Here is a 25,831-nt window from a genome sequence, read left to right as displayed (position 1 = left end):
ACTATAAGCTCCAAAAATGCAATTCAACTATTTATACAATGATTGAATTAACTTGTTTTAAGCTATAGAATGTCCTGTGAGTGCAGACCTGTGAGAAATTCAATAACCATTAGATAAAGACTATAAAAGGCACTACAGAGACCCCAGAAACAATACACAGGGTCGTATCCACATACAGTATAATACATTTTCCTTTCCTTCCAAAAGTCTGACAGAAATCTCATATTATGGTCAGTTTACATATTTTTATTAAGCAAAGGAATGTGACACAAATTTTAAAAAGGTTTTTCATAAAAGGTAAAGTTTCTGCTTTTTTTTTTTTTTAAGATTTTATTTACTTATTTGACAGAGGGAGAGAGATCACAAGTAGGTAGAGAGGGAGGTGGGGGGGGGGAGGGGGAGGTAACAGGCTCCCCGCTGAGCAGAGCCCTATGTGGGGCTTGATCCCAGGACCCTGAGATCATGACCTGAGCCAAAGGCAGAGGCTTAACCCACTGAGCCATGGAGGCGCCCCTCTGCTTGATTTCTAATGATTTTTTTTAAACAAAGAGTTTACATGTGTTATCAAAAAACAGTAGCTTGCAATTGCAGGAACAGTTGCTTGAAGCTTGACTCTTGAGAGAAAAGTGTTTTTAAGTTCTCTTGGGTCAGATCATTCATTATCTGTTATGTTTAATGTTTATTATCTTTACATTTTCTTTTAATGCAAGTTAAATGAAAAGTAAATATACGGGATGGTAATCTTTTGCCAGGTACAAAGACTGAGAACATACTCCTAGTGTTTTTCACAATATTTCAAATTTCTAATCTGCAAAGAAGGAAAGTGTGTTCCTTTTTGAATTCGGCATTTGAAACTCAACTACATCAGTGAACATTCTTTAGCACATGGACTTTATTTAGATCCTGGACTTATTAAATATAGGAGCATTAATGAGAACAATGGTGTACATTAGTGTTTTTTCCCACTTATCATTAAGTTATAACATATACAAGAAAACATAATTTCCAGTTTCTTATCTAAGTGCAGTGCCCCAACCCATTCCTGAAATTCAGTTCGGAGCAATTAAAGAATGGCCTGACTTGGCATTTTTTTGGATTTCCAGTGTTTCAGCGTATAACGTTTGTGCGCACTGGAAACATTTTAGCTTCTGGAGTTTTATGTCCCACAAGATTTCGCTCTTCTGCAGGTCGTAACAAACAATTTTGGTCACCTCATCTATGCATTTATTGAATACAATGCCTATGGGGGCTTAGAGAAAATCCAAACAACACTGTTAGGTTTTCCTGGTTCCCAGGAAGCTCACAATCTACCCTCAGACTCTTAAAGGCGCTTGGCCTCTCAGGTCGGAGACGCTGCAAGAAGGCTGCTCCAGCAGGCCTGGGTAGGCAAAGTTGCTTCCTGGCGCCAACTTGGCAAGGATCTGCTGCTGGCAGACACAGATTAGTAAGGATAAAGTCGCCACAGACTCAACCAGGCAAAGCATAAATGGCCCTTTCAGCATGAGCCCGCCGAGAAGGGATGTTATGGAGCCCAGCAACCCAAATTACTTTTTCTGGGATCACCAAACTCGAGTTTTTGTGGTTGGTTGTTTTGTTTTAACGCTTTCGGATTCACGAGGCAGGTGCCTCACCACCTAACCCTCCCACCTCGCTTTTTTTCGCGTAACTCCTCTACCTCCTTGCCCAAGTTCAACTTTTTAATGGGCTTTAGAGGAGCGCAGTAGGCGCTGAGGCTGGGAAGGTGCGAGAAAGCGCGCTACCACCACATCGACTTCTACTGCAATAGCGTGACGGCGGGGGGGGGGGGGAAGGCGGGCACGGGGACCAAAGGGGTGGTGGCAGAAAGGGCACAGGGCACGCCTCGCAGGGGGAACAGGGGGCGGGGCCACGTGCCAGTCCCAGGGTTCCCAGCTCGGGTGCGACCGGCGGGCTCCTGAGCGTCCCAGCCTGCCCGCCGACCGCCGCTCCCCGGGCAAGCATCCTTGTCCCAAGACCTGCCCCTCGACCAGCCCGCGAGCGCGTCGCACGAAGGCGCGTCCGCATCCATGCCCCAGACTGGGGAGCAGAAGGCGTTCACAGACCCGGACGTGTGATGTGAGGCTGAGCGCGTGGCATCCGCGTCTTGCCCGGCTGAGCCGGACGCGGGAGGAGAGGGGCGCGCTCCAGCTCTTCTAGCGGTGCGCTGGGCGGGGCGCGGCTTGTGGGGGCCCGGCCACCCGCGGGAAGCAGCGGACGAGCAGGCGCGCTGCGGACCCGAGGGAGGGCACGGTTAAAGCTTTGCCATCAATTGCGAGCCCAGTGAGGCCGTCCTAAGCTAACACACTAACTCTACAGCTTCCCTCACGCCCCCAAACCACCGAAGGCGGCGACACCTGATCCAGCGCACAAGCACGGGTCCCTTCTGTCCCCGGATACAATTACGCGGCAGAGACACATTCAAACTCACGCGCAGCAGCCCAGAGCCGAGGTAAGTGGAGGGACCGCGCCGTTCCAGTGGGCGGAAGGGGGGCGGGCTGGGAGGAGGAGATGGGCGTTGTTTGCTCCCGAAGGTGAGCGCTGGGCGAATGGCTGCGATCCAGGGGCGGGGGGCTGGGATCGGAAAGGACAGATGGGGTTGGGCTGAGAGCGACCGAGGGAGTGGGGGTGGGGGTTAAGGAGAAAGGTTAATAAGGTTGAGGGGCCGTGAAAGAGGTCTTTCCTAGCTGCCCCCGGTAGCTCCCGTACTTTCTTCTCCCATATGGCACCCTTTTGAGGGTCGGCTTGAGTTCATGCGGGTTGAACTCGAGAGGGGAGGGGATAACCTGGCGCGGATCTGGCGGAGGACCTTGCACTTGACCCTGGAGGGATGGGCATCAGGGAGCTCCAAGGCCCGTGCCCGCTGCCTGCAGGGATGGGGGACCAGGAAGTTTCGGACCTCTCATAACAGTCTTCTACTTCGTCCTCTCTAAAGGGGAACTGGGTGTGTTGGGGGTGGGGAATGTCTCGGGGCTGCGCGCGCGCGCGTACACACACACACACACACACACACACACACACACGCACACTCTGTCTCTGTCTCTCTTGCACTCTCTTGGGACCCTTGAGCATCTCCCGGAGCCCATATGCCCGCGTGACCCCCCCCCCCACCCCAGGAATGTATAGTGGTGGCGGGGTCGCTCGCGGGTTCACACGCGGTTGAGAGAATCATGCGGCGTGCCCTTGCCTTAGAGAAGCTCCTACGGGCTGCCGAGGTTAGAGAGGAGTTGCGAGAAGGACGTGCTGCAGGAAGTAGGGCGCCTTCCACGGGTTGGAGGAGCGGCGAGGGAGCCTGGGATGCGTGATTCGGGGTTGTAGGAGGCGGACCGCATCGGAAGGCGCAAGTATGTGCAGTGCGTCGGGGCAAAAGAGCAGGCAGAGGTGGGGAGGGGTGTACCCAAACGTACGCGGAAGCTCGCTGGTTCAATTTTGCGTTGATAAAGTTGAGTGCGGTGAATGTACTAGTCTGCAGCACTTCCTTAGGGAAGGAACCGCTTCTGTACCTGTACTGCTGGTTGCCGTCACCTTAAAGCATCACGGGGCGCTGGGGTGGGAAGAAGGTGGGCCAACTTCTTAGAGTCCCGCAGACTAACTCACTGGAACGCCAGATCGTGTTAAGTAGCGATTCTTAAGGAGAGGGCGTATCACTAGAGGACGGGTGGTGGGCGGTGTTCTCAAGCAGGAGTGACCCGGAGTCACTTCTATTATGAGTCAGTGTCAGTACCAGTGCCAGGTGGGTTCCACGCAGAAACAAACAAAGGAACACACACACACACACACACACACACACTACTCTAGAAACAATCCCCTCAGGCTGTCACCTTGGATATTGAGTTTTTCAAGATTAATATCCTAAAGGTGTGGTTCTTTGGCTATATATGCCAGGTGTGCTGCGGGTTCTTCTGATGATTTCATGTTTCAAAAAAGTTCTCCACTCAGAATTTCTGTGCTTTTATATCTCTAGGGGGAAGAAATGACAGTCATTTGAAAGAAGGATAGAAAGTCCTTTTTAATTGGTATTCTGCTCATACTAGGGTTAATCACACTTTATTCTCTGGAGATTCTTAAATTAATTGAAGAGTTATGCACTTCAGTGTTATATGATAAGGGATTCCAGAATTTGTTAACTAAGCTAAATCATAAATCACTATTTTTTTTTTTTTAGTGCCAGAGGGGGAAACTGTGGATTTAGTTTTCTTCTGTAAAAACTATCTCTTGATGGTTAGTTTGAGGTTTTGCTTTAAGAATGTAACTTGGTTCATCAAATATTCTAGATAATTCCAAAGGGAAATAACTCTAGTATTATTTGATTTGCCTGCTACCCAGAAGATGAAGGTGACATCTAGTGTGTGATTTAGTGCGGTAGGACTGTTCTAAAACTACAGTGAAGCGTGATGCCTTGACATTTGGTAAAAGCTTAATAGCGTTTTAGTAGCTGGGCATAACTTAGGAGAAACAATACTTCTGTTTTTTTCTGGGTAATACTACTATAGAGATTCAAACTCTTTAAATTTCCAGAACTTTGTGCATGTTGTATTAATACTTGGTGCACTTATTAGGATAAATAAACCAGTAAAATAGATAAAGATATTTATAACAAAATCTATTTCTTGTAAAATCTTTTTGTGGAAAGAGTTTGACAGTTAACATTTAATTTAAATTACTTAAAACATTCATGATACCTTATCAGCTTAATTACCATTTCAATATGGATGACAAAGGAAGAAAATAACCGCATTCCAGATTTGCAGACTCCTTTTCAAAGTTATTTATATATTTATTTATCAAATAATACTGAGTTGGTGCTGTTTATTTCAACTAGATTTTCAGAATATACCCGGAGAATAAGAACTCTTGATTGTTTTTGTAATATATATTAATACTACAGCTACTGATACTGATACTCTCTGGGTTGTTGCTTATATACATAAGTGCATTTTCTCCTTAGCTGACCCCTCCCATGATCAACTAATTATTGAAACTTAGAAATTCAGCTATTAAATAATTTCTAAATCTTACACTCTTACTTGCTCCCCTGGATTTAAATTAAAATTTTTTATTGGCTTGTCTTTATGAGCATGAATTCATAAAGAATTGAATAGTGCTATTTGTTGAGGTGTATAGAGCTGTTTTTGTTTATAGTAAATGGTCTCAGTCTGCCCTGTTGAAATACTAGATTGAAGACAGAGTACTATTCTTTTTATGGTTTTTCTGGGTCCTCTTTCTGTTATCAGCTATCTCTGCTGCTGTCAGGCTGTGAGTGAGTCCTGCTGCTATGTTGCTGCTATGTTATCTGTTGTCTTTTCTTTCTGTGAAATGATGTGGGCAATTGCTTGAGTTTAAAGCCTGTGGGCTTTGTGTCAGGTACTTGGTGTTCTCATGCTTTATTTCTGGGCTGGATTGTAAGTTGTATGGCTGAGGTTCCCAATGGGACTAGTAGGATGGCCTCTGTATGTATGGTTTTAATGTCATTATTTTACAGAATATTTTACAGAATATGAGATTATTACATAATAATCTGATATTACAGAATAACAATTACAGAAAAATATTAATATTACAGAATATGAGATCTTTAGAAGGGTGTCTTAATTTCAGACAGTTCAGTCTTATGAAAAATCTTTGCTTTTCTGAGAAATTGCAGTAGCCCTTTAAAAAAAGTTTACTTTTCTTAGAGTAGGCCCAGATTGTCTTTGTTTAGGAATATGTGTCCAGTGATGTTTTCTGTACCACTTTCTGCCTTTGAAACTAGCTAGCTAGATGAAATGTTGGTAATATTTTCCTACTGTGGTGTAAAAGGTGTGATTTGATAATCTCGATCACCTATTGAAGTGAGGTTAATCATTTCAATACTATTTTGCAAACTCCCTGTGGAGGAGTTACATAATCAAATTAGTTTGAATAAATTAGTTTAATTTAGTTTTGGAGGACAGTAGTAGTAATCAACATTTTCCTAAACTAAAACATTTCATAAGCATTCCTTCTTTTATTCAGCAAATATTTATTAAAAGCATACTATGTTCTTGTGCTTTGGGGATGTACAGACACAGAAGACCATGGAAGGGCTCTGGGTTTAAGAGGTTAGATAGATTGAAAACACACTAGTTTCAATAAGTGCACTCACAGAACCTACAACATTATATTGCAGTTACTGAAACTAGTGTATTTTCAATCTATCTAACCTCTTAAACCCGGGGCCTCATAGTGCATATAGGCACGGGCAGTGTCATGGGGGGCTGTTTGCCATCATAAGGAATATGGACCATTTTCTGTTCAGGTTTGTCTCTAAAAAGGAATGATAGGATGCAAAGATAGCTCTTAAAGCCATCTAGAAGGATGGATCTGAGGAATGTGAGACAGGAACGGCAGTTTAGAAGGTACCAGAGTGATCTCAGTTAGAAGGTAGCAGAGTGAGATCCAGTGATCTCAGGACTTTGTACCGTAGTGGTAGCCGTGAGAAGAAAAGGTTTTGGTCACAGATGTTAAGGTAGGGGAATCTCTAGGATCAGCGGTGTGACATACGAGGAGAGGCAGGTCAGAGTAGCAAGGGTGTTTCAGTTCAGTTTTGAAAGAGTATGGAGTACCTACAGAATGTCCCAACTGGAGAGGAGTGTCCAATGGATCATTGCACAGAAGTTCTGAGTAGAGGAGTCTTGGCTGGATAAATAAGGTAGATAAATGGACAGATGGATAGGTAGGTATGGAAGTGGATGGATGGATGGATGGATGATTGGATGGATTGACAGCAGTTTTGAGTACATGGGTGGTTGGGGGTGGGGAAAAGAAGTTGATATGCCTTCCAGGGCAAGTACAACGAGTAAGAGAGAAATAGAAGCCTAGGGAAATCCTAAAATCCTAACAATCCTAAAATCCTAAAAATCCTAACAGTTTGGTGAGAAATAGGGAACAGTAAAACATGGGAAGTACAGAATGAAAGGTGGGAGGAGAATGAGGATAGAACAGCTTTTGAGTAGCCGAAGAAGGAAAGAAGTTCAAGAAGTGAGATCAAGTACTAAACTGAGGGTATCAGACAGTCCTGATTCTGCTCCTGCATAAACTCTGTGACCTTGAACTTAGGGTACTGTTGTCATCTACAAAGAGGATCAAAGTTCCTACACCAAGTGGCTACTTTGAGGATGAGATAAAGTCTGGCATGCTCTGTGCCTGGAAGGTCATTGGTTTGTGCTCCCTAAACGCTACCTGTCTTTTGTGAAAAGCAGAACTTCGATTTGGTGATTAGTTGGTCTGTGGAGACCATTGCTTTTGGCAGTACTTGCTGTCAGGATTCAAGGAGGGTGATTAAAGTTATATTTAAGATGAAAACTTGATCAGATTTATAGCGTTTGGGGAGGAAGCCAGTAGAAGAGAGGCAATTGGAAAATTTGAAGGGAGCAGAGAGAGCATTGGAAGGCATTCCTTGAGGAGAGGGTGGAAATTGCAAGAGCTCTGGGGCTTTGTTGGGATCCTCAGGACAAGCCTCACTTTTCTACCAGCCTGGAGGGTTCTTATTCTTACCCCTTATTCTAAAGCAGGCAGGTTGTTTTTTAAAAGCATCTGGTAATCAAATCAAATCATAGACGTTTTAAATGTTAAATTGTTTCTGGTATTAAAAGCGAATTCTAGTTTCTTAGATAATCTAATAAGGGCATAGGTTAATCATTTTAAAAGAGTTGGAACACAAACAGCAAAAAACAAGACAAACGATATTAAAACTGAACAAAATATTTAATAATTGATGATTCAGAAGGCACCTCCATATCATATGGGGTCTTAAAAGTCAACACTGTGGGAAGCAATTATTAACTTGTGTAATAAGAGAAGGACTGATTCATTAAGTGTTTTTAAAAAATTAAGTGTACCGTGGCACAATTTAAAAATACCTACCTTTTTTTCCTTAGGATTTTCTCTATTTGGAGGAGGTAATGCTTTATATTAGAGATAAACATCTAAAATTAGATTTCTATTTTAATACGTGTCTACATTTCTCACCCTGTAATTCATGAGCATTTTGAAAAAAATGTTTGCATGTAGGAACTGGTTTGGGAACCAATCAATAGCTGAACATAATGCGTATTATTTACTAATTGGTTACAAGCCATATTAATGATTAATTGGTTATAAATGATACTGATTTTTCTTTTTTAGTGCAAATTAATATGGATCTTTCAATACATACCTTTATTCGCCACATGTCATTTGTTTATATAGCACTTAGAGTATATGTAGTTTTTAGAATTTCTAATACAGTTTTTTTGAAATAAAATGAAATTAAATGTTCATATTTTTAAGGTGAATCGTTATATCTGTAGTTTTTACGTGTTCAGTGTGCGTGGATTTTCATCTCCGTGATGATGTTCTTTACTTGAACTTCTCTAGACACACTTTTTGTTACTAGGACTTCTCTATTTTGAGGTTGAATTTTGGTACTTTTTGTCCACTTGGCGCTAATTCCCTCCCAGTGTCTCATCTCATTCTTGCAAAGCGGGGTGGTCTGTGCATTTCCATATTGTATATTCACCAACTCGGTTTTAGACTAGATACTGTCCTGCTCAGCACTGCCTGTGGAGATGACAGATGCCAAGTTGAAATTGACTTGGATGTGTGTGCCATCCTCAGGTCAGCATTTGGGGGTGTGGAGCCAAACAAAAACAGAACATTTGGATTTATGAATGGTGGGGCATCTAGGACAGCATAGGTCAGTTTCTACTTCTTGGCTGGAAATTTACATAAGTATTAAAGCATTTGGAAAGAACGTGTGATTAGGAACATTTCGGAGAGACTGTGTATTTTGCTCTTAGTTTTGTGCTGTTTATCTGTATTGTTAATAATCAAAACAATCACTGTATTGATTATATTTGCCCTGGCTTGGTTGAGATAACAGAAACACATCTGTAGGTATTCCAGTTCATTAAAAAAATTTACATTATAACCGATTTGGTAAATATTTGCTTGATTTTGGAATATTATTAATACAAACTTTGTGTAAAATTACTTTGAACTTTCCAATTCTGTTTTTTTAATTAATCCTCTAAATATTTTCAAGACAATGAGTCATATTTATTTAGCTATAACATTGGCTATAACTAGATTTATTAAATAATAACTGTGGTGCTGATTTTCTTTCAAGTGAGACGTTTCAGTTTAATAATGTGTCTCTGTGAATTAAAAAAAAAATTAAAAGGAAGTAGGATCAAGTGTTACAAATATGCTCTATTTTTTGTATGTTCCTGAAAAGTTGTATAAAAAATCAGGCTTATAAATCAGATAATATTTATAGAATGTAAATAAAGGTGATGGGTATACAGATGTTTGTTAATCTTTATAATACTTTTTCTGTATGTTTGAAATATTTTACAGTAAAAAAAATATGGACAACTGTACACACTATACCTATCAGTGTACCCAGAGACTTTGCTATTTAAAGCAATATGAAAGTAAATCTTTCCATAAAAAGAATCCCCTTTCGATTAATCTGTTTGACAAATTCAAATTTTCCTAATCTACTTAAGCAAATACACGCCACCCCCACACCAGCCGCAAACTTTGGCACACCTCTGTACCATATTTTGAACGTAGTTGCAGCCACCAGAATTTCCTAAACTTCTGAATTGAAGATAAAGGTTTAATGTGAGCCTCATCATAATATTCCTTACTCTAAAGAGGAGGCATCCAAAGAAGGATTTGTGTTTCTGTTTTCTGGTTTTGAACCAGGAGTGGAGTGAATGGTTCGAGAGCGTTGCCTTTCAGCTTTGAGAGTGTTGCTCTAAGACTGAAGGGTCAGGGCGCAACCTGCAGGCCCTTCCCCGTGGGCTCTTGGGAAGAAAGGCCATTGTGCTTTACATAGCTTTTGCATTTGTGCTTCTGTACCTGGTGTTCATTTGTACTCACCAGCCAATCAGGGAGAGCGGGGCTTAGAGGAAAACTAGTCAGACAGGTTTGCCCGTCTATTTTAATGGAGGGGGGGAGCACAGTGAAATTTGTGGATAAGGTCAAGGGTGAAACTATTTTAAGGAATATTAATGCTGATCACTAACTCTTATTTTCTCCAGGGTTTTGAAAATACTCTGGGGGCATTTGTGAGAATATATCTTCATGGAGCTTAGAGTGAGAGTAAAAGGAACTGAAAGAAGTGAATAAAACATAGGGAATTAGAACAACATGAACAGAGGGTAAGGAAAAACAATAGCGGAGGGGGAGTAAAAATAAGAACAACAACAACAAAAAAGATGGGAAGAGGACCAGTGTTTCGGTGCCCCTTCTAGGCTTTGTGTAAGCTTTGATCTGAGAATGAGTTTAATTAAAACAAGTGAATACCTGTGGTCTTCAGTATCCAATATCGAGAACGCTCTACTGGGTCAGGGCTGAGGCTTCCGAGGAATATTCCTGGGAAAATGTTGTAGATAACCATCTCTTAACACTGACTTTATCTTGGAAGTACATCGTTCCCTTGAACAACAGTAAAATGTTATATTCGTGCAGCCTTTTTGTGGCTTGTAAATCTCTTACTCATGCACTCTTACCGTGTGATTCTCATCCCACCCCTGCGCGCTGTCCAGTAGGGACTTCAGTAACTTCTGGAGGTCGATAGCACGGTCTGTGAGGATTTGGTGTTGGAACACAGCCTTCTTTCCTAGATGGGGCCCTGGAGCTACAGCTCACCACCAGCTGAGACCTGGGCCTCCTTGAAATGACCATTGTTGAGTAAGTCTTTCTTCAGTTCTCACCAGAGACCTTACCCACTCATTGAAGATTTTTTTCCCCTTGACCCTCTGGGTTGGTTAGCTATTTGTGCGCAGGCATTGAGGTTTTATTTATAAAGAGATGATGCAGATTTGCAAGGCTAACTCTGGTCTTTCTCTCTTTGTAGAGTCTTAACAGATAATTACGTGTATTTAGTTTTTTATTTTGTATTTTATCACCTCATGTCATAAAACAGCAGTTGGAGAAACCAACGATGACACACTTTAGGAAGATCTGACTTAGGAGGCATTTGAATTGCTCCCTTCCTCCTCACCCCCAGATAAGACATTTTATACCAGTTAATTCAAAGCACCCGTCCAGGCAGAGCCCTTTTCTCCCTCCTCTGTGCTTATCTCCTCCTTTGGTAGTTGGCAAAATTCTCTGGTTGCAAATGTCTCCTCTTCTGTCTCCTTCTGGGCAGGGCAGTAGGAGTGGGCATAGGAAGAAGAGCACATTTTGAGGAATCTCTTCAGCCAGACTGAAAAGAAAATAAGCAGTTTGCTAAGGCTATTTATAAGAAATGATGCCTGACTCTTCCCACTTGCCTGTTTAAGTTTTTTTAAAAATATTTTATTTATGTATTTGACGCAGAGAGAGAGAGAGGTCACTGCTTGTGATTGGCAGAGAAGCAGGCAGAGGGTGAGGAGGGAGAAGGCTCCCTGCTGAGCAGAGAAGCCCATGTGGCGCTTGATCCCAGGACCCCGGGATCATGACCCAAGCCGAAGGCAAGAGGCTCAACCCACTGAGCCACCCAGGCGCCCTTAAATTTTTTTCTTTTTTTAATTCTTGAGAGCACTGGGAGGTAACTATGTTATTTTGATCCGTTAGACTTTAGCATATGCTTAGGAATATCATTTTGTTAAAATTTCATAACTATGCAAAATACACAAACACGTTCCTCTGGCTGTCCTGTTCCTTCCTTTTGCTGGTCCACTCTCTTTCCTCCTACATCTGGTGGCCTTTCTGAAGATCAAGTCCCTGCCTTTTGTGGGGAATTCAGGAGAGGGATCCTAGTGATTTGGTTAAAATTGGTGGGAGGGATGCAGGGGAATGTGTAAGGGGGTGGTCCAGCAGGTGTCACCAACAAACGAGCTGGTCATTTTATCCAAATCACCCTGCATAGTACTTGTTCAGCCTGTATAAGGACCTTAATTGCTTTATGCTTTCTCATCATTATTTTTACTAGTAAAAATACTTCAGCTTACAGTTTTGATACTCCTTAAATGCATTCCTCTTCCTACTTACACTTCTCTGCCCTAAAGTTCATGGCAGGGGAGACATTTTGAACCAGACATGTTGATTCCTGGAGTTCTGTATAGTGAGCGTCTGTAACGTTACACGAATTAATTCAGCCATTCATTGAACAAGCAGCCTATTAAATGACAGAACTCTTCTGCTTTAGAGCCACAAATACATGGCGATTCTTAAAAATCTAATAAAAAACGTACACGTTGCATGTATAAAGGTTTAAGAAGGTCATTTTTAAGGCTTTTCAGAAACTGCTTTTGATTTGCATATCTCAGAATTTAAGAAGAAGTTGATCTGTTCTCTGACACAGGGCAGTGGCCACTTTGGAGAGTCTATATGGTAGAGGTACGAGAGAGAGTGGATTGGGACCCGGGAAACCCAAGTGCTGTGTCCCACTCTGCCAGCAAGTACTACAGACTTAGCCAGGTGATGCCAGGCAACAGCCCCCCTGGGGAGCTTGTACCTTTCTTTACAAATGAGAGGATTTGGACTCTGTCAGCTCTAGTCTTGAAATTGGGCCTTTGACATTTTTTAAATGAAAAACATATTTTAACAATATTTGGTATCGTTTCATAATAAATGTATTAAGTACCAGTATCAAGTATATTTATGTTTCCAAGACTAATAGCAATGGCAGTGCTATACAAAAGACTTCTCTGACTTGCTTCATTATGCTGAATACCATTTGTAATTCCAGATGAATTATATTTTCAGGTAAAATTATATTTTCACCTGTTAGTAGGGAAACATCAGAGCAATGCATTCAGTCTTTCTATGGGACCTACCAAAATCTTCCTTTTCTGGGGAAAATACAACTTTGCTCCTTCATCTAATACCCCATAATAACCTTCTCTTAGTGGTTATGCATGTATTTTAGAAGACAGCATTGGGAAAGTTTGTGGTTTGTTCATGTGAATAGGGAAACGTCCAGAAGTTTGTTTTTTGTTTTGCTTTGTTTTTGGTTATGTTTACGCAGATGTCTTCTGTTCTAAAACGTGTTTAAGACCTCACTTGGCAATTTTTTTTTTTTTGCGACTCTTAATAATGTTAATGTAGATAATTATTAAAAATCCATTTAAACTAAGGATAGTAACGAAAGGATTGTTTTATTAATATAAGAGAAACAATCCTGTGATATTTTGGGGTCCTTGTACATTTCTGCAACCTTAAGAATGTCATGTAATGATATTTTGAAAAGCTGTTTCCTGGGGCATCGTTTGGCTCCGTCTGTAGAACATGTGACTCTTGATCTCAGGGTTGTGAGTTTGAGCCCCACTTTGTGGATGTAGAGATTACTTCAAAAAATTATAATGAAACCTTAAAAAGAAAGCTGTTTCCCCACATGTGAATTTGTCTTGTTTTGGGAGAAGGTGAAAATTTGATCTGGATCTCCTCCACATTCACTGTGGTATTCCATGATTTAGAATCCCAATAAAAGAGAACTATAAAAAGTCCTCATGAAACATTTTAAAACATTAACTGAACATCAGTTTTCTTTTAAGAAAGCATATACCTATAAGACCTTAAAGTCTCAAGCAGTCTCATTTATGAAACTTTTTTCATTTGCTTAAAGATGAGATCAGAATAAAAACAAAGAATTTCCTTATTGTTTGTTGAATGTGATCACATGATACAGTTGCATGGAGATAACTGTACCAGGCTGGTCTTGAGATGAAAAGAAACCCACACTTATTCCTGAGTGATGTGATGAGATATATATATATCTCATATGTATTTTAAAACTGGGTATGTGATAGGGGTGACTGGGTGGCTCAGTCAGCTAAGCATCTGCCTTGGACTCAGGGCCTGATCCCAGGGTCCTGGGATTGAGTCCCATATCCAGCTCAGTGGGGAGCCTGCTTCACCCTCTCCTCCCCTCCCCACTTATACTTTCAAATAAATACACAAGTAAATTTAAAATCTTTTAAAAAAACCCTGGGTATGTGATAAAGATAATGCCACTGTTTTCTTTATTAAAAAAAGACAATTGCATTTTTTAAAATTGCAAGCTTTTATCTCTATGTGTGTGATTCTGGAAATGGGGCCTGAATCAGCAGCATCAGCATCACCTGGAAGTTTGTTAAAAATGAAGATTTGGGGGCCCAGCCAGATCTCTAGAATTTGAAATTGGGAGGACACCGCCGAAAGTCTTTGTTTTAACTACCTCTCCGGATGGTTTTGATGCAAGCTGAAGTTAGTTGTAAAACCTCTGATCTCTGATACTAAATGAAATCAGTTCAGTTTTTCCATGTGATGAAAACAGTTCTGATCATTTTAGGGACAAAGAAATATTAGGTTTCGATTTCAAAATGCTCTCCTGTTAATACTTTCCTACATACACACTCTGCTCCTTCCTTTATTAAATGAAGCATTTTGTTTAAATAATGGGTTGGATTAGTCGTTTACTTTTGTGTGCTTTGCTATGATTTTGTGTAAATGCAGCCCAGTGGTTCTCAGTACTGTAATTACTTGGAGGGCATTATAAAAAAGCAAAAGAAAAAAAGTGCTAAGACCAAAGTCTTATCCCCAGAAATTCTGATATAATTGATAAGCTAGGGGCTGGTAGGTTTCTCAGGCATCTCTGGTTCTTAGAAGCATCCAGGTGATTGATTATAAGGTATCATCAGAGTTGAGAGCCACTGGAATGTAGCCCTATGTTCAAAGATTGGCTCACCTACCATGTAACAGTCCCTTAAAAAATGATATAAGTAAATTAGGTCCTTCCATTATTTTAAGCAAATTATCTTTTGTGTATGTGCAATTAGAAAATAATTTATTTTCCAATAGGTTATGGTATTGTTGACTGGGTGACCATGTTATTAAGTAGGTTTTAATTGTTCTTCATTCTATTTCTTGGCTTTACCCTGGATCCTCACTTACCAAAGGGCAGTCCGTGTCCCTGCACCCTCCCGTTTCACCAGAGAGCTTAGAAGGAAATGATCCCGGGCCACACACTAGCTGTACTGAGTCAGAATTCGCATTTTAATAGTATCCCTATGAAATTTGCCTTCACATTAAAAATTCTTGATAACATAAAAATTGGTGAGTTTCCTTTTTCTCCATTTTTTTTTCCTTAGTGTCTATTTATCTGGTCTTGACAACTTTTATGAACCAAATCATATCAGTCTCATTAAACCCATTTTTAAATCCATTTTTTTCAGTAGGTTTTTTAATTGTAAGGGATCTCTAAGACCATCTAATGTCATAGCTTACCTGGCAGGAGAAGGAAATGAGGCACAGAAAAATTAAACGACTTGGCCCAAATTACAAAAGCTGTTGATAGGGGAATCCATAGATGCATGCCATATATATTTTTATTTTTTCTTGCATTATGGAGACTTCATTATAGGGTCACTTAAAATGATACTATTTTCATAATGTAAACAACTTGAAATGTGAGCTGCCTGAAATGACAGTCTTAGGTTAACCAAGTATGACATATACCCCCCCAAAACAAAACTTTAAATACACAATGACATTTATTTAGATTACCTGTCTTAATGTGACACTGGTTAATACCTACTAATACACTAATATTTCAAATTACATTATAATTTGTGGGGTTAAGTAGTAATGAGAAAGTTGGATGTGTAATATACTGAAAATTGAAAGGTACCATCATGTCCTTATAAATCACTCAGACTGTACTCATGTGTTCCCGAGATGGTATAGGTACTTCATAACAGAATATTAAAAACATATACTTTGGGATTGCTTGCTTGTTTATTCTGAGTTGCTCTGGATCTTGAGTGGGTCTTATGCTTTCTGAGTACTCAGCACAAATGAGCTTTAATTCTGGTCTTTCTATTTCAGATGCACATGCCCTTTGAATCACTTGTGTTTCTCTTGATGCACATAGAATTGAATATTAGATCCTTGTCTTTCTGTCTGGTGGTTGAATTGCATCAATACCTCCAGATGCTTATTAGAAATGCAGATTTTGGGGTTCCCCCCCAGACTTCCTAATAGCCTGTGTGATGAAGAAACCCCAGAATCCACATTTTTTAGTAAGCACCACAGGTGATTTTTCTGGACACGAATATTTGAGGACTATTTCATTAGATAATTAAATTTGTGTGTTTAATATAGCCATGTTTAATCACTAGTATTGAGTAGTAATTTGATACCTATTCACTGCAAGGTACTGAGTGGCATTGTCTGTTGGTGTCCATATCATCTGTTGTTCCTTCCTCTCTTTTGCTTGTTTGTATCTTCCCTTCCCACCTGATGATGCCGGAGAAGTGCCCAGGAGGGCCTGGGCCAGCTTCCACTGATAAGGGAATAGCATTGGGTTTCTCACGACAGCTTTACCATCTGTACTAGATGCCCGACAAGATACTGGCCGTGTAGAAAAGTGGTTGAGTGCAGCTAACTTGGAATGCTGTAAGAACAACAAAGGACAGCAGAAACATTCTTTATAATCTCTCCTTCACAAGGAGGTTTTTCGTGTGCCCCTTGGCACACGTATAAGTCCCAAGTGCAGAATTAACATTTTTGAATGGTATTGCTACTGGTTTATTCCTTTCAGTGTTTCGTGTGTATAAAGAAAAATCTGCCTGTGTGGTACCTTTAGAACTTTCTGTTGGTCTCATTTTTTTTTTTTAAGGTGACATGGCAGTGTCGGGAATGTGGTATTAATAGTAGAATATTTTCTGTTGTGCCTTTTGATTTTGTTATTAGACACAAAAGCAATATTAAAAAAAAGCAAAAATGACTGTGCTAGAAATTTTGACTGAAAGCTTTTGATAAGTAGCTTTGGATGAATTTATTGACTAATTTTTTAAGTCTGTGAAATGGAACCCAGGTTTTTCCTTTGCATTTAGCATATAGTGGTTGTACTTCTGTAGTTACATCGTACACTTCCATACAAATAGGTAGTTAACTGTGAGTTCCCGTGAGTGACCCGAAACCATGAATGTGGGGAAGTGGTTGACCTTGCCAGCCTCCCATCTCCAGTCAGGGTGTTCCCATTTCACAGCGTGATTTTAGGGTACTCCTTCCTCTCTATAGTTTAGTTGCAAGAAGACAGCCGTGGTTAAATTCAGAGCACGAGCTATTGCCTGCCTATGAAACTATTGACCCATTCTCTAGCAATAAAGCAGAGTTTCCTCCCAGTTTATCCATAGTTACAACTTTTTTTTTTTCAGCTTGGTTTTCTTCTTCGCGTTGTGGGATAAAAGTGGGTTATGTGGTTGAGGATGTGAACCTCTGCAGTATACAAATGCTGGATCTCGCTCAGGTTCTCAGTCTTCCTGTCTGTGAAATGGGAACAACTCTTTTTCCTTGGTGTAGGGTCTTTATAACATGAGGTCATGCTCATTAAGCCTGTAGGGCAGGGAAGGCACACAGTGCATAGTACAGCTCTTTTTAAGATCTGCTGTTTATTGATAGTTTTATGTGAGGATGCAAGGCCCCAGCTCGAGGGTGACCAGCTTGTTCCGGTTTGCCCAGATAAGAACCCTGGAAGGTCCACATCCTGGAAATCCCCTCGGGTCTGGGCAAGGCAGGATGGTGACTCACGCCATCGCTGGACACAGAGACTCAAGATAGCAGTGGCTTTGAAAAAAGTAGTAGAGTTGCTCCACGGAGAAGGGTCCTCATGGGTCTGAGCAAGGCAGGGCTCATACCGGCTTCTCTCTTGTCACGCCAGTATCTTTGTTGTTCCAACTTTATACTTCTGCCTGTGTGGTCCAGGATGTTAATCATTACCATGTTCTTTTTCCAGCTGCCAGAAAGGTGGAAGGTAAAAAGTGAAACCTCTGAAGGCATAAATTAGAGATGGCCGGTATCACTTCTGCTTCTGTTCCATGTCCATTCACTAGAACTTACTTAGAGGGCTCAAACTAGCTCTTAGCGAGGCAGGGAAGTGGCTTTGGTCTTCTGGCGGTGAGTCAAGGGAAAGCAGAGGATTCCCTTACTAGAAAAGAGGAGAAAAATATATGCTGCTGCTGTCTCTCCTGGGCCTATAATGGCATCCAACAAACTCCAGCTGCTTCTCCCATTCTTTTGTTACTTAATGTAACGGTCATTTATACAGCGAATGTGTAAGAAGTTAAAAATAAGATGCAGAAAGATCCCTAAATTTAGGAAGGGCTGAAATGCAGTCTATACTCTGCTACTTTCTTCCTCCAACTGCAATACCCATTACCTTAGAAATTTTTTCTGTAACTGAGTGCCTCAGGCAAAAGCTTTTGATTTAGAATTTTGTTGAGAAGTAAGGCAGTTGATAAAATTGCATTTCATTCATTGAAGATTAAAGAAAACAATGGGTCTGTGGTAATGCCTGTGGTCCAGCTACATATCCTGGTTCAAAATCACAATTATAGTTAATTCATTTAGTAAATATTTATTGAGCACTTACTACAAGGTTAGCAAAGGGAATGAAATAGTTACCTACTTTGGCTAAAATCTCCAACCTTTTGGAGCTTAAATTGTGCTAGAGGATACAGAAATTGGATTTGTTTTGTTTTGTGTTTGCAAATGAAGTAAAATTAACATTCAGTGTGGTATTAGTTTTAGGTATATAATAGTGATTGGATAATTCTACACATTCCTCAGTGTGCGCAATGTTATTACGGTATTATTGACTGTACTCCCTGTGTCCTACATTTCAGCTCTGTGACTTAATTATTTATACCTAGAAGTTTGTCCCTCTTAAACCCTTTTATCTATTTCATCCCTCGCTTTGACCACCACTAGTTCTATTTAAAGTCTGTTTTTTGTTTGTTCATTTGTTTTGTTTTTTAAATTCCTTAAATAAGTGAAATTCCATGGTGTATGTCTTTCTCTGACTTGTTTCACTTAAGCATAATACCTCTAGGTCCATCCATGTTGTTGCAGATGGCAAGATCTCATTCCTTTCTATGGCTGAGTAGGACCTCATGCATATACAACATTTCTTCATCTGGTTGTCTATCGAGGGACACTTTGGTGGCTTCCATAACTTGGCTTTTGTAGATAATGCTGGCAGTAAACATAGGGGTGCATATGTCTTTTCAAATTTGTGTTTTCATTTTCTCTGGATAAATACCCAGTCATGAAATAATTGGATCCTATAATATTTCTATTTTTAATTTTTTGAGGAATCTGTACTGTTTCCCACTGATTTACATTTCCATCAACAGGGCATAAAGTTCCCTTTTTCTCCAGATCCTCACCAACACTTCTTATCTTTTTGTCTTTTTGCTACTACATTCTTACTGGTGTGAGGGAATATCCTGCTGTGATTTTAATTTGCATTTCCTTGATGAGTCCTGATGTGGAGCATCTTTTTGTGGGTCTGTTGGTCATCTTTGTATCTTTTTTTTTTTAATTTGACAGAGAGAGATGACAAGCAGGCAGGGAGGCAGGCAGAGAGAGGGGAGGAAGCAGGCTCCCTGCTGAGCAGAGAGCCCGACGCGGGGCTCGATCCCAGGACCCTGGGATCATGACCTGAGCTGAAGGCAGCAGCTTAACCCACTGAGCCACCAAGGCGCCCCTCATCTTTGTATCTTTATGTCTTCTTTGGAAAAATGTCTATTCAGGTCCTTTGCCTATTTTTTAATCAGATTTTTTTTTTTTTTTTTTTGGTGTTGAGTTGTAGAAGTTCTTTGGATATTTTGGATACTAACCCTTATTGGACATATCATTTGCAAATATTTTCTCAGATTCCCTGGGTTGCCTTCTCATTTTGTTGATGGTTTTCTTTGCTGTGCAAAAGCTTTTCACTTTCGTGTAGTTCTGGTAGTTCATTTTTTGCTTTTGTTTCCCTTGCCTGAGGAGACGTAGCTAGAAAAATGTTGCTAAGGCTGATTTCCAAGGGATTACTGTCCATATCTTCTTTTAGGAGTTTTATGGTTTCAGGTCTCACATTTGGGTCTTCAGTTCATTTTGAGTTTATTTTTGTGGTTGGTGTAAGAAAGTGTTACGGAACCTGGACTGGATCCTGACGAAAGAACCAAATGGCACTGGGAGACTTTGGAGGATGGAAGGTTTATTTAACATGGGTGGGCTCAGAGGAGGTTGTTCTGCAAAGGTCTGAGCCCCGAGCACAAGCAGGGAGGGGGATTTATACCCTTCTTCTTCTGCATACTTGGTACTTCTGCCACGTGCGGAAAACAGGGTAGGAAAGGAGAACCCGAGAAGGCTTCAAGACAGGGACTGGAATTCCCTTGCTGGTTTGGTCAGCCATCTTTGAGTACAGTTTTTCCCTATCATTCCCCTCTTTGATGCCCCTTTAAATACCTAGTTTAGAGGGCATCATTATCATCTATTATGATGGCCCTGAAAGGCTAGTATCTGGGGCGCAGCTCACGTGGTAACAGTGTTTTCTATGAACTTAGCAATCCATCTTAATGTTCCTAAGGCTGTCCAACAAGCAGTAACAATAACAAGTTTCTGGGAGAAAGTCCAGTCAGAAGGGGCAGTATGTTAAGTCCAACAACTGAGGTGAGGGATATTGTGCCGACAATAGTCTGGGACCATGGTGAACAGATGTCCATGAGTCGGTGGGATCTCATTGAAGGTGGGAGCTGGAACCGGTCCATAGGATCTGGTTGGGCTTTCCACTGGTGTGATTCATCCAACTGGTGACAGCTGCCTTTACTTTAAAGCAGTGAATCCATTGGGTGACACCCAAGACCTTGAGAGCGGTAGGGGTGGTTAGAACAGCAGGGTGGGGGGGCCCTGTCCACCATGGTTTGAGGGGGTCCTTTTTAATGCTTTTCAGGAGATGTGCCTTAGAGTTTTTCCCAGGGCTTGGAGATTTTGGAACACTTCTAAGTTTCCAATCTGTTCGAGGTCTCCTTTAAGCCTACTTACTACGGGGGGTGGCCTGCCATAGAGCTTTTGAGGTGAATTATATCTGTGGCAATCCTTTAAAACCAGTTGACTAGAATAAACAGGATCAATGACATCCAACAGTTATGTTCTACAAAAGTATGACATTCAGGCATAAGGATAGTTGGATTTAAAGTTTGACAGGTTTTAGGTATTATTTCAGGCATATCTACCAGTGTACCTGGTATTATATAAGTTGGCCTCAATCAACCATTGGTGGCATTTGGTTTCTAAGACACTCTGGACCTGATGTGAAGTCATTATAGTCAGGGACTGTCCCCTAGTGAGCTTTCAGGCTCCTTTTACCAAGAACATTATTGTATGCTTAGCTAAAGCCTTTGTTTGCAATTGCACCTCAGTAGAGGTTACTTCTAGGATAAATATAACTGAAAAATACCACTAAGAAGACCTCTTTGTTTGAGGTAAAGAGTTAACATACTAATTTCAAAGGATCACTGGCAAGTGGGAGAAAACATTTCTCAGGAGATGCCAAGTGCATAACCCAATCCAGTCATAAAGAAAGTGGGGTCATTCATTATCTCCACAAGTCCATAGTCACTCCACACAGTCTGCCGTCTGGAGTGGGGTATGCTTTGGCTTTTAGGGAATGATTTCGTTATCCCAGTCACATAGGACTGGTCAAGGTGATAAGTTATACAGTTGTTGGAGAATCAGTCCCATTTTCCAGTTGTTTAATCGTGTGCCATGGGGTCCTGTTGTTATTAGCCCCACAGAATAAAAACAAGAAGATTGTCTAAACAAGCTATTGCACAGCATCTCTGAAGTTTAAGTTGTCTAGCTTAGGTAAACAAAAAACACTTACAGACAATCAAATCTAGAATTTACATCCACAAAGGTGGATTATTTAAACGTATTTTTTCTCTCTAAAATAACCCTCATTTCCAGAGATAGCCAAATCAGGACTAACTTACTTGAGAAACAAGTCCAGTTCGAACAAACCTGGCCTAATTATTTACATAAACTCAGCAAGAACAGTGAGTGATCATATAGATCTTTTAGAATCTACTTTGCTGGAGCTTTATAAGGAATCTCTGGTTTGAACTTCTGGTAGCCTCTCCAGGCCAGAAGCCAGGCCATGCACTTGCCATCAGACATACTGCAAGACCCCTAAGATTTGGGCAGATTCCTCTTCATGAGGTACCCAGAGTATCCTGAGGTTCCTGCCCTTGCTGAGAAGTGACATTCTTTTCTCACCTGGTGAGGTTCCTGGGACCTCTGTAAGCAAGGTATCAGGCCAACAGTTTCAAGGATCTTTATGGCTCTAAGTTTCATAAAGTCAACCTTAGCTCCTTAAAGCTGTCTGGTCATATCTGAGTCTATGCATGTCTTCCTCAAATAATGATATCCCAGTCAAACAAAGCCTTGGTAAAATAACCAATGTTTCCCATGGTGTTCTGTTACAAGGAGAGCCGATTCTTACTGAACTTATACAAATGACTAGGATTGCCATAGAAGAAGGTATACTTAATGAGGCCTTTTGGGTTTCAGAGGGTTCAGATAGAGAGAAAAGTTGAGTGCTTTAATTTGCTTACAAATGATTATTTTTTTAAAGATTTTATTTATTTATTTGACAGACAGAGATCACAAATAGGCGAAGAGGCGGGCAGAGAGAGAGAGGGAAGGAGGCTCCCTGCTGAGCAGAGAGCCTGATGCGGGGCTCGATCCCAGGACTCTGGGATCATGACCTGAGTCGAAGGCAGAGGCTTTAACCTACTGAGCCACCCAGGCGTCCCACAAATTATTATTTTATCATGTTTCTGTATGTCATAGAAATCTTAGTTTCCTTAATTAGGAAGAGTGAACATTAAGGGACCAACAATGTTTTTCAAACAAGGATCACAAAACTATAATCATGTTTTTAGTTCATTTAGTCCCATGTTACTGATTCTTGTTCAGTCTGAATGCAGCTTCTTAGTTCTGGAAGTTCTTACTCATTTCAGTTTTAGGCTTTTTAACATACTGAATATCTGTATCTGTCCTTTATATGAATCTCTTTGAAGAACTAAGTCACTTTACAAGAGAATTAGGACACTTATAAATGACAAAAACTCAGGATAGACATGGTTAATGATCTGATAGGAGAGTTCACTATGATACGATTGACGAGGAAACTCAGTTATTCTGTGATACATAACACATCAATAGCCAGAACCAGATTGTTACATACCAAACAAGCAAGCCTAATTAATTAGTCAGCAAGAGTTTGTTCCTGATTTAAATCTTGGGGATGTTTGTTAAAACCTTAAAAAGTTTTAAAACACATGCCTACATAGGATTGGGGATGTTGAAGACCTGATAAAGGCAAGACATAGAAACTGGTTTTTTTAAGCAGGCAGAGAGAAAACAACTATTTGCATTTTCTTATTAAGAGGAGACCAACAATTGAGAATACTGTCTTTTTGAACAGAGAGAAAACCAACTTTCTATACCAGTGTCTTTTAAAAATTCATTTCAGTCTTAGTCCATCCTGACCACACCTAAAATTTATTTCCAAAGATTTCCCATCAGAAACCTTCTACAACTCCCTTTGCATTTAAGTTTTGTCCCAAGCCATTTCTTTCCAAACAACTGTCTCATTTAAGACAAAATTACCTTCTTTTACCTTCAGCAAAATGCGTTGCCATTCTTTATCTTTCTACATATCTCCTACTTTTCCACATACAGTTGATTCCCTTATTTCCATCAGTCTTATAGTTAGCAGAATTTTGCACTCTTTAGAAGCCTTAATCTCCAGTGATGACTAAGGAGTAGCCAATTGTGAACTGTTACAGCAGAATTCTTAAATGGCAAATTTGTGAAATCAGTTAAGCACAAAAACATGTTTACCAACAGATTTAAATATTCTTAGTTCTTTGCGGTAAGTCAAAAGCACAGACCTGTGTCCTGTAATCAGTGCTTTAGCACTTGATCCCATTTGGAAAGGACCTAGATGTCCAACAAATTTAATTCCATCTGTCATCCAACCAAAACTTGATAAAGTTTCAGGTTACCAAAGACTTTGAAAGCTACTTTAACAATTACCCATGAAAACTTTGATGAGATAATTAACCATTTTAGTCATCTTTTTACAAACAACTCAACAGAGATAACATGAGGTTATTTGACCTTTGGTAAACCTTGATAGAATAAAAGTTTCCTGTTTACCACCGATAACTTAAAAGACACATCTTTCTTAACTAAACAACAAACTTAGTTTAAATGCTGAATTATGTTCCACTTGGATCTTCCCCATGGTCAATTTTTACCTGAGACACATGGAGAAATCTGGAGTGGATGGTGGTTAGGCCTTGGGGGTGCTTTTCTTGCTCCTTGACAGTGAAGAGAGGGACCATGGTGCCTGAGGCACTGAGGATGGTCCAGAAACCAGTAATGCAGGCCACACCCCAAATGCTGCAGAAACAGGAATAGGGGGATGGGGAGACAGAAGAGAGAGTGCTTCCAGAAGGCAGAGAAAAGGTTCCAGTTTAGGAGATCATCATCAGCTCCAGACAAGCAGATGCCATGTTTTCCAGCCGACAAGCAGGGATAGGTAGTCCATGTCAGGCCAGGTAAGACAGGGAATTTCCCGGAAACAAAGGGAGTTTCAGTAGCTGCTTGGGAATATTCCTTAAAGTCCTTGCCCTGAAGGACACCAGGGATCGTGACCTGAGCGGAAGGCAGATGCTTAACCGACTGAGCCACCCAGGCACCTCCCCCACTTTCTCTTAAAGGTAGATATGAGAGCTCTTGTTATTTTCCATCCTGTTTCTGTCTGGATCAAGTTTCCTATGGGCTGTCAGAGCTGCTAAATCGAGTATCTCCCCACACATGCCACTTAAAAGAAGCAGGAGCACTGTCTCCTGCAGCTCAGCTTTAGGCCCTGGGTCAGAGGACTGTGGTCCACACACTTTCTGATAGGTTCATCCTTGTCTAGAGCTCATCTGCGTTGCTGCCCCTGATGCTCCCCAGGCAAGGCCTCCCTGATAGGCTTTGCTTCCTTAGCCTTTGGGTTCTTTTACTTCGGTTACAAATGTCCTACTTTGGTCCTTCCTATTAGCACAGAATCAGACCCATGGGGGCAGAGTTTGGGCTACCTGAAGGGAGGAATCAATATATGGGAATTGAATCAGGGTGTCTGGGAGTCCCAACTATAATTTTGTAAGTGACCTGGACAGTGGGTAGGTCTTAGGGCCAGTCGACCCCGAAGGTGGCCCATTCCATTTCACATAATGTGCCTAATTTTCCAGATGTTTTGATCCCATAGTCTCCCGAGAATCCCTTCTTAAAATTTTGAGCATACAATCTAAAGACTGTAGGTTTCTTAAAATTTTGAGCATACAGTCTAAGGACTGTAGGAAGCTAAAGAGCTTCCTCCTATGAGGAGCAGGGGGGCTCTCTTGGCCACCCTATGTGTTCCCTCCCTGTGCTGTTGGTGTGCCGTTGGTGTAAAGACAAAGGTGGTTGTCCCTCCAAAGGAGAGCCCAGTCAGATGCCCACCTATCCACCCTCTGGAGGAGAACTGAGTGCCTCTTAGCCTTAGTGAATTTGTATAAATCCCAGACTGGCACCCCAAAGACCCTATGAGGTCACCATGGAAGCAGGTTAGGGCCCGCTCGGACTCTGCAGGCTTCTGGGACCCTAAGGGTGTTCACCCATGGAGAACAGAATCAGTCTGCCTGACAAGCCAGGTCAAACAGCACATTCCCTCACGCATTCACACTGAAGTTATTATAGTTCTCCCCCCCCCCCCCAACTCCAGGAGGCCCTGACCTGTAGAATTCCTTTAGGAAATTCCTTCCTGTCCCCTCTTCTGGGGGTTCCTGACCTGAGTGACCTCCTCCTCTCCCCTGGTGGCCCTCTCCCCATTTGAGACCTCTAAGAGGTCTCTGGGAAGTGATCAATTTCCTCTTCCACCCTCATGGGTGGACCTGACTGGGTCCTGGGACCCCAGGCCTTACCGGAATCTGACATTGGGACCACGTTCTCCTTTGAGTCTGGGACAGCAGGGTGG

At 41.3% G+C, this 25,831-nt stretch overlaps 1 protein-coding gene across 2 annotated transcripts in view; it reads left to right on the top strand.

The window, feature by feature from the left end:
- Window positions 1-1,824: 1,824 nt before the first annotated feature.
- Window positions 1,825-25,831, top strand: part of UGT8 (UDP glycosyltransferase 8) — an 89,650-nt gene continuing 65,643 nt past the window's right edge. The window contains exon 1 of one of the 2 annotated variants that reach the window (XM_082727897.1): window positions 1,825-2,467. The gene's annotated coding sequence lies outside the window, so the exon portion shown is untranslated. Of the gene's footprint in view, window positions 2,468-3,083; window positions 3,360-25,831 lie in introns of those variants that run through there. The other variant, XM_082727898.1, reaches the window with a different exon arrangement.

Source organism: Mustela nivalis (assembly GCF_964662115.1).
Source record: "Mustela nivalis genome assembly, chromosome: 4".
NCBI lineage: Eukaryota > Metazoa > Chordata > Mammalia > Carnivora > Mustelidae > Mustela > Mustela nivalis.
The sequence above is the reverse complement of the archived record's forward strand: the minus strand, read 5'-3'. Positions and strand labels throughout refer to the sequence as shown.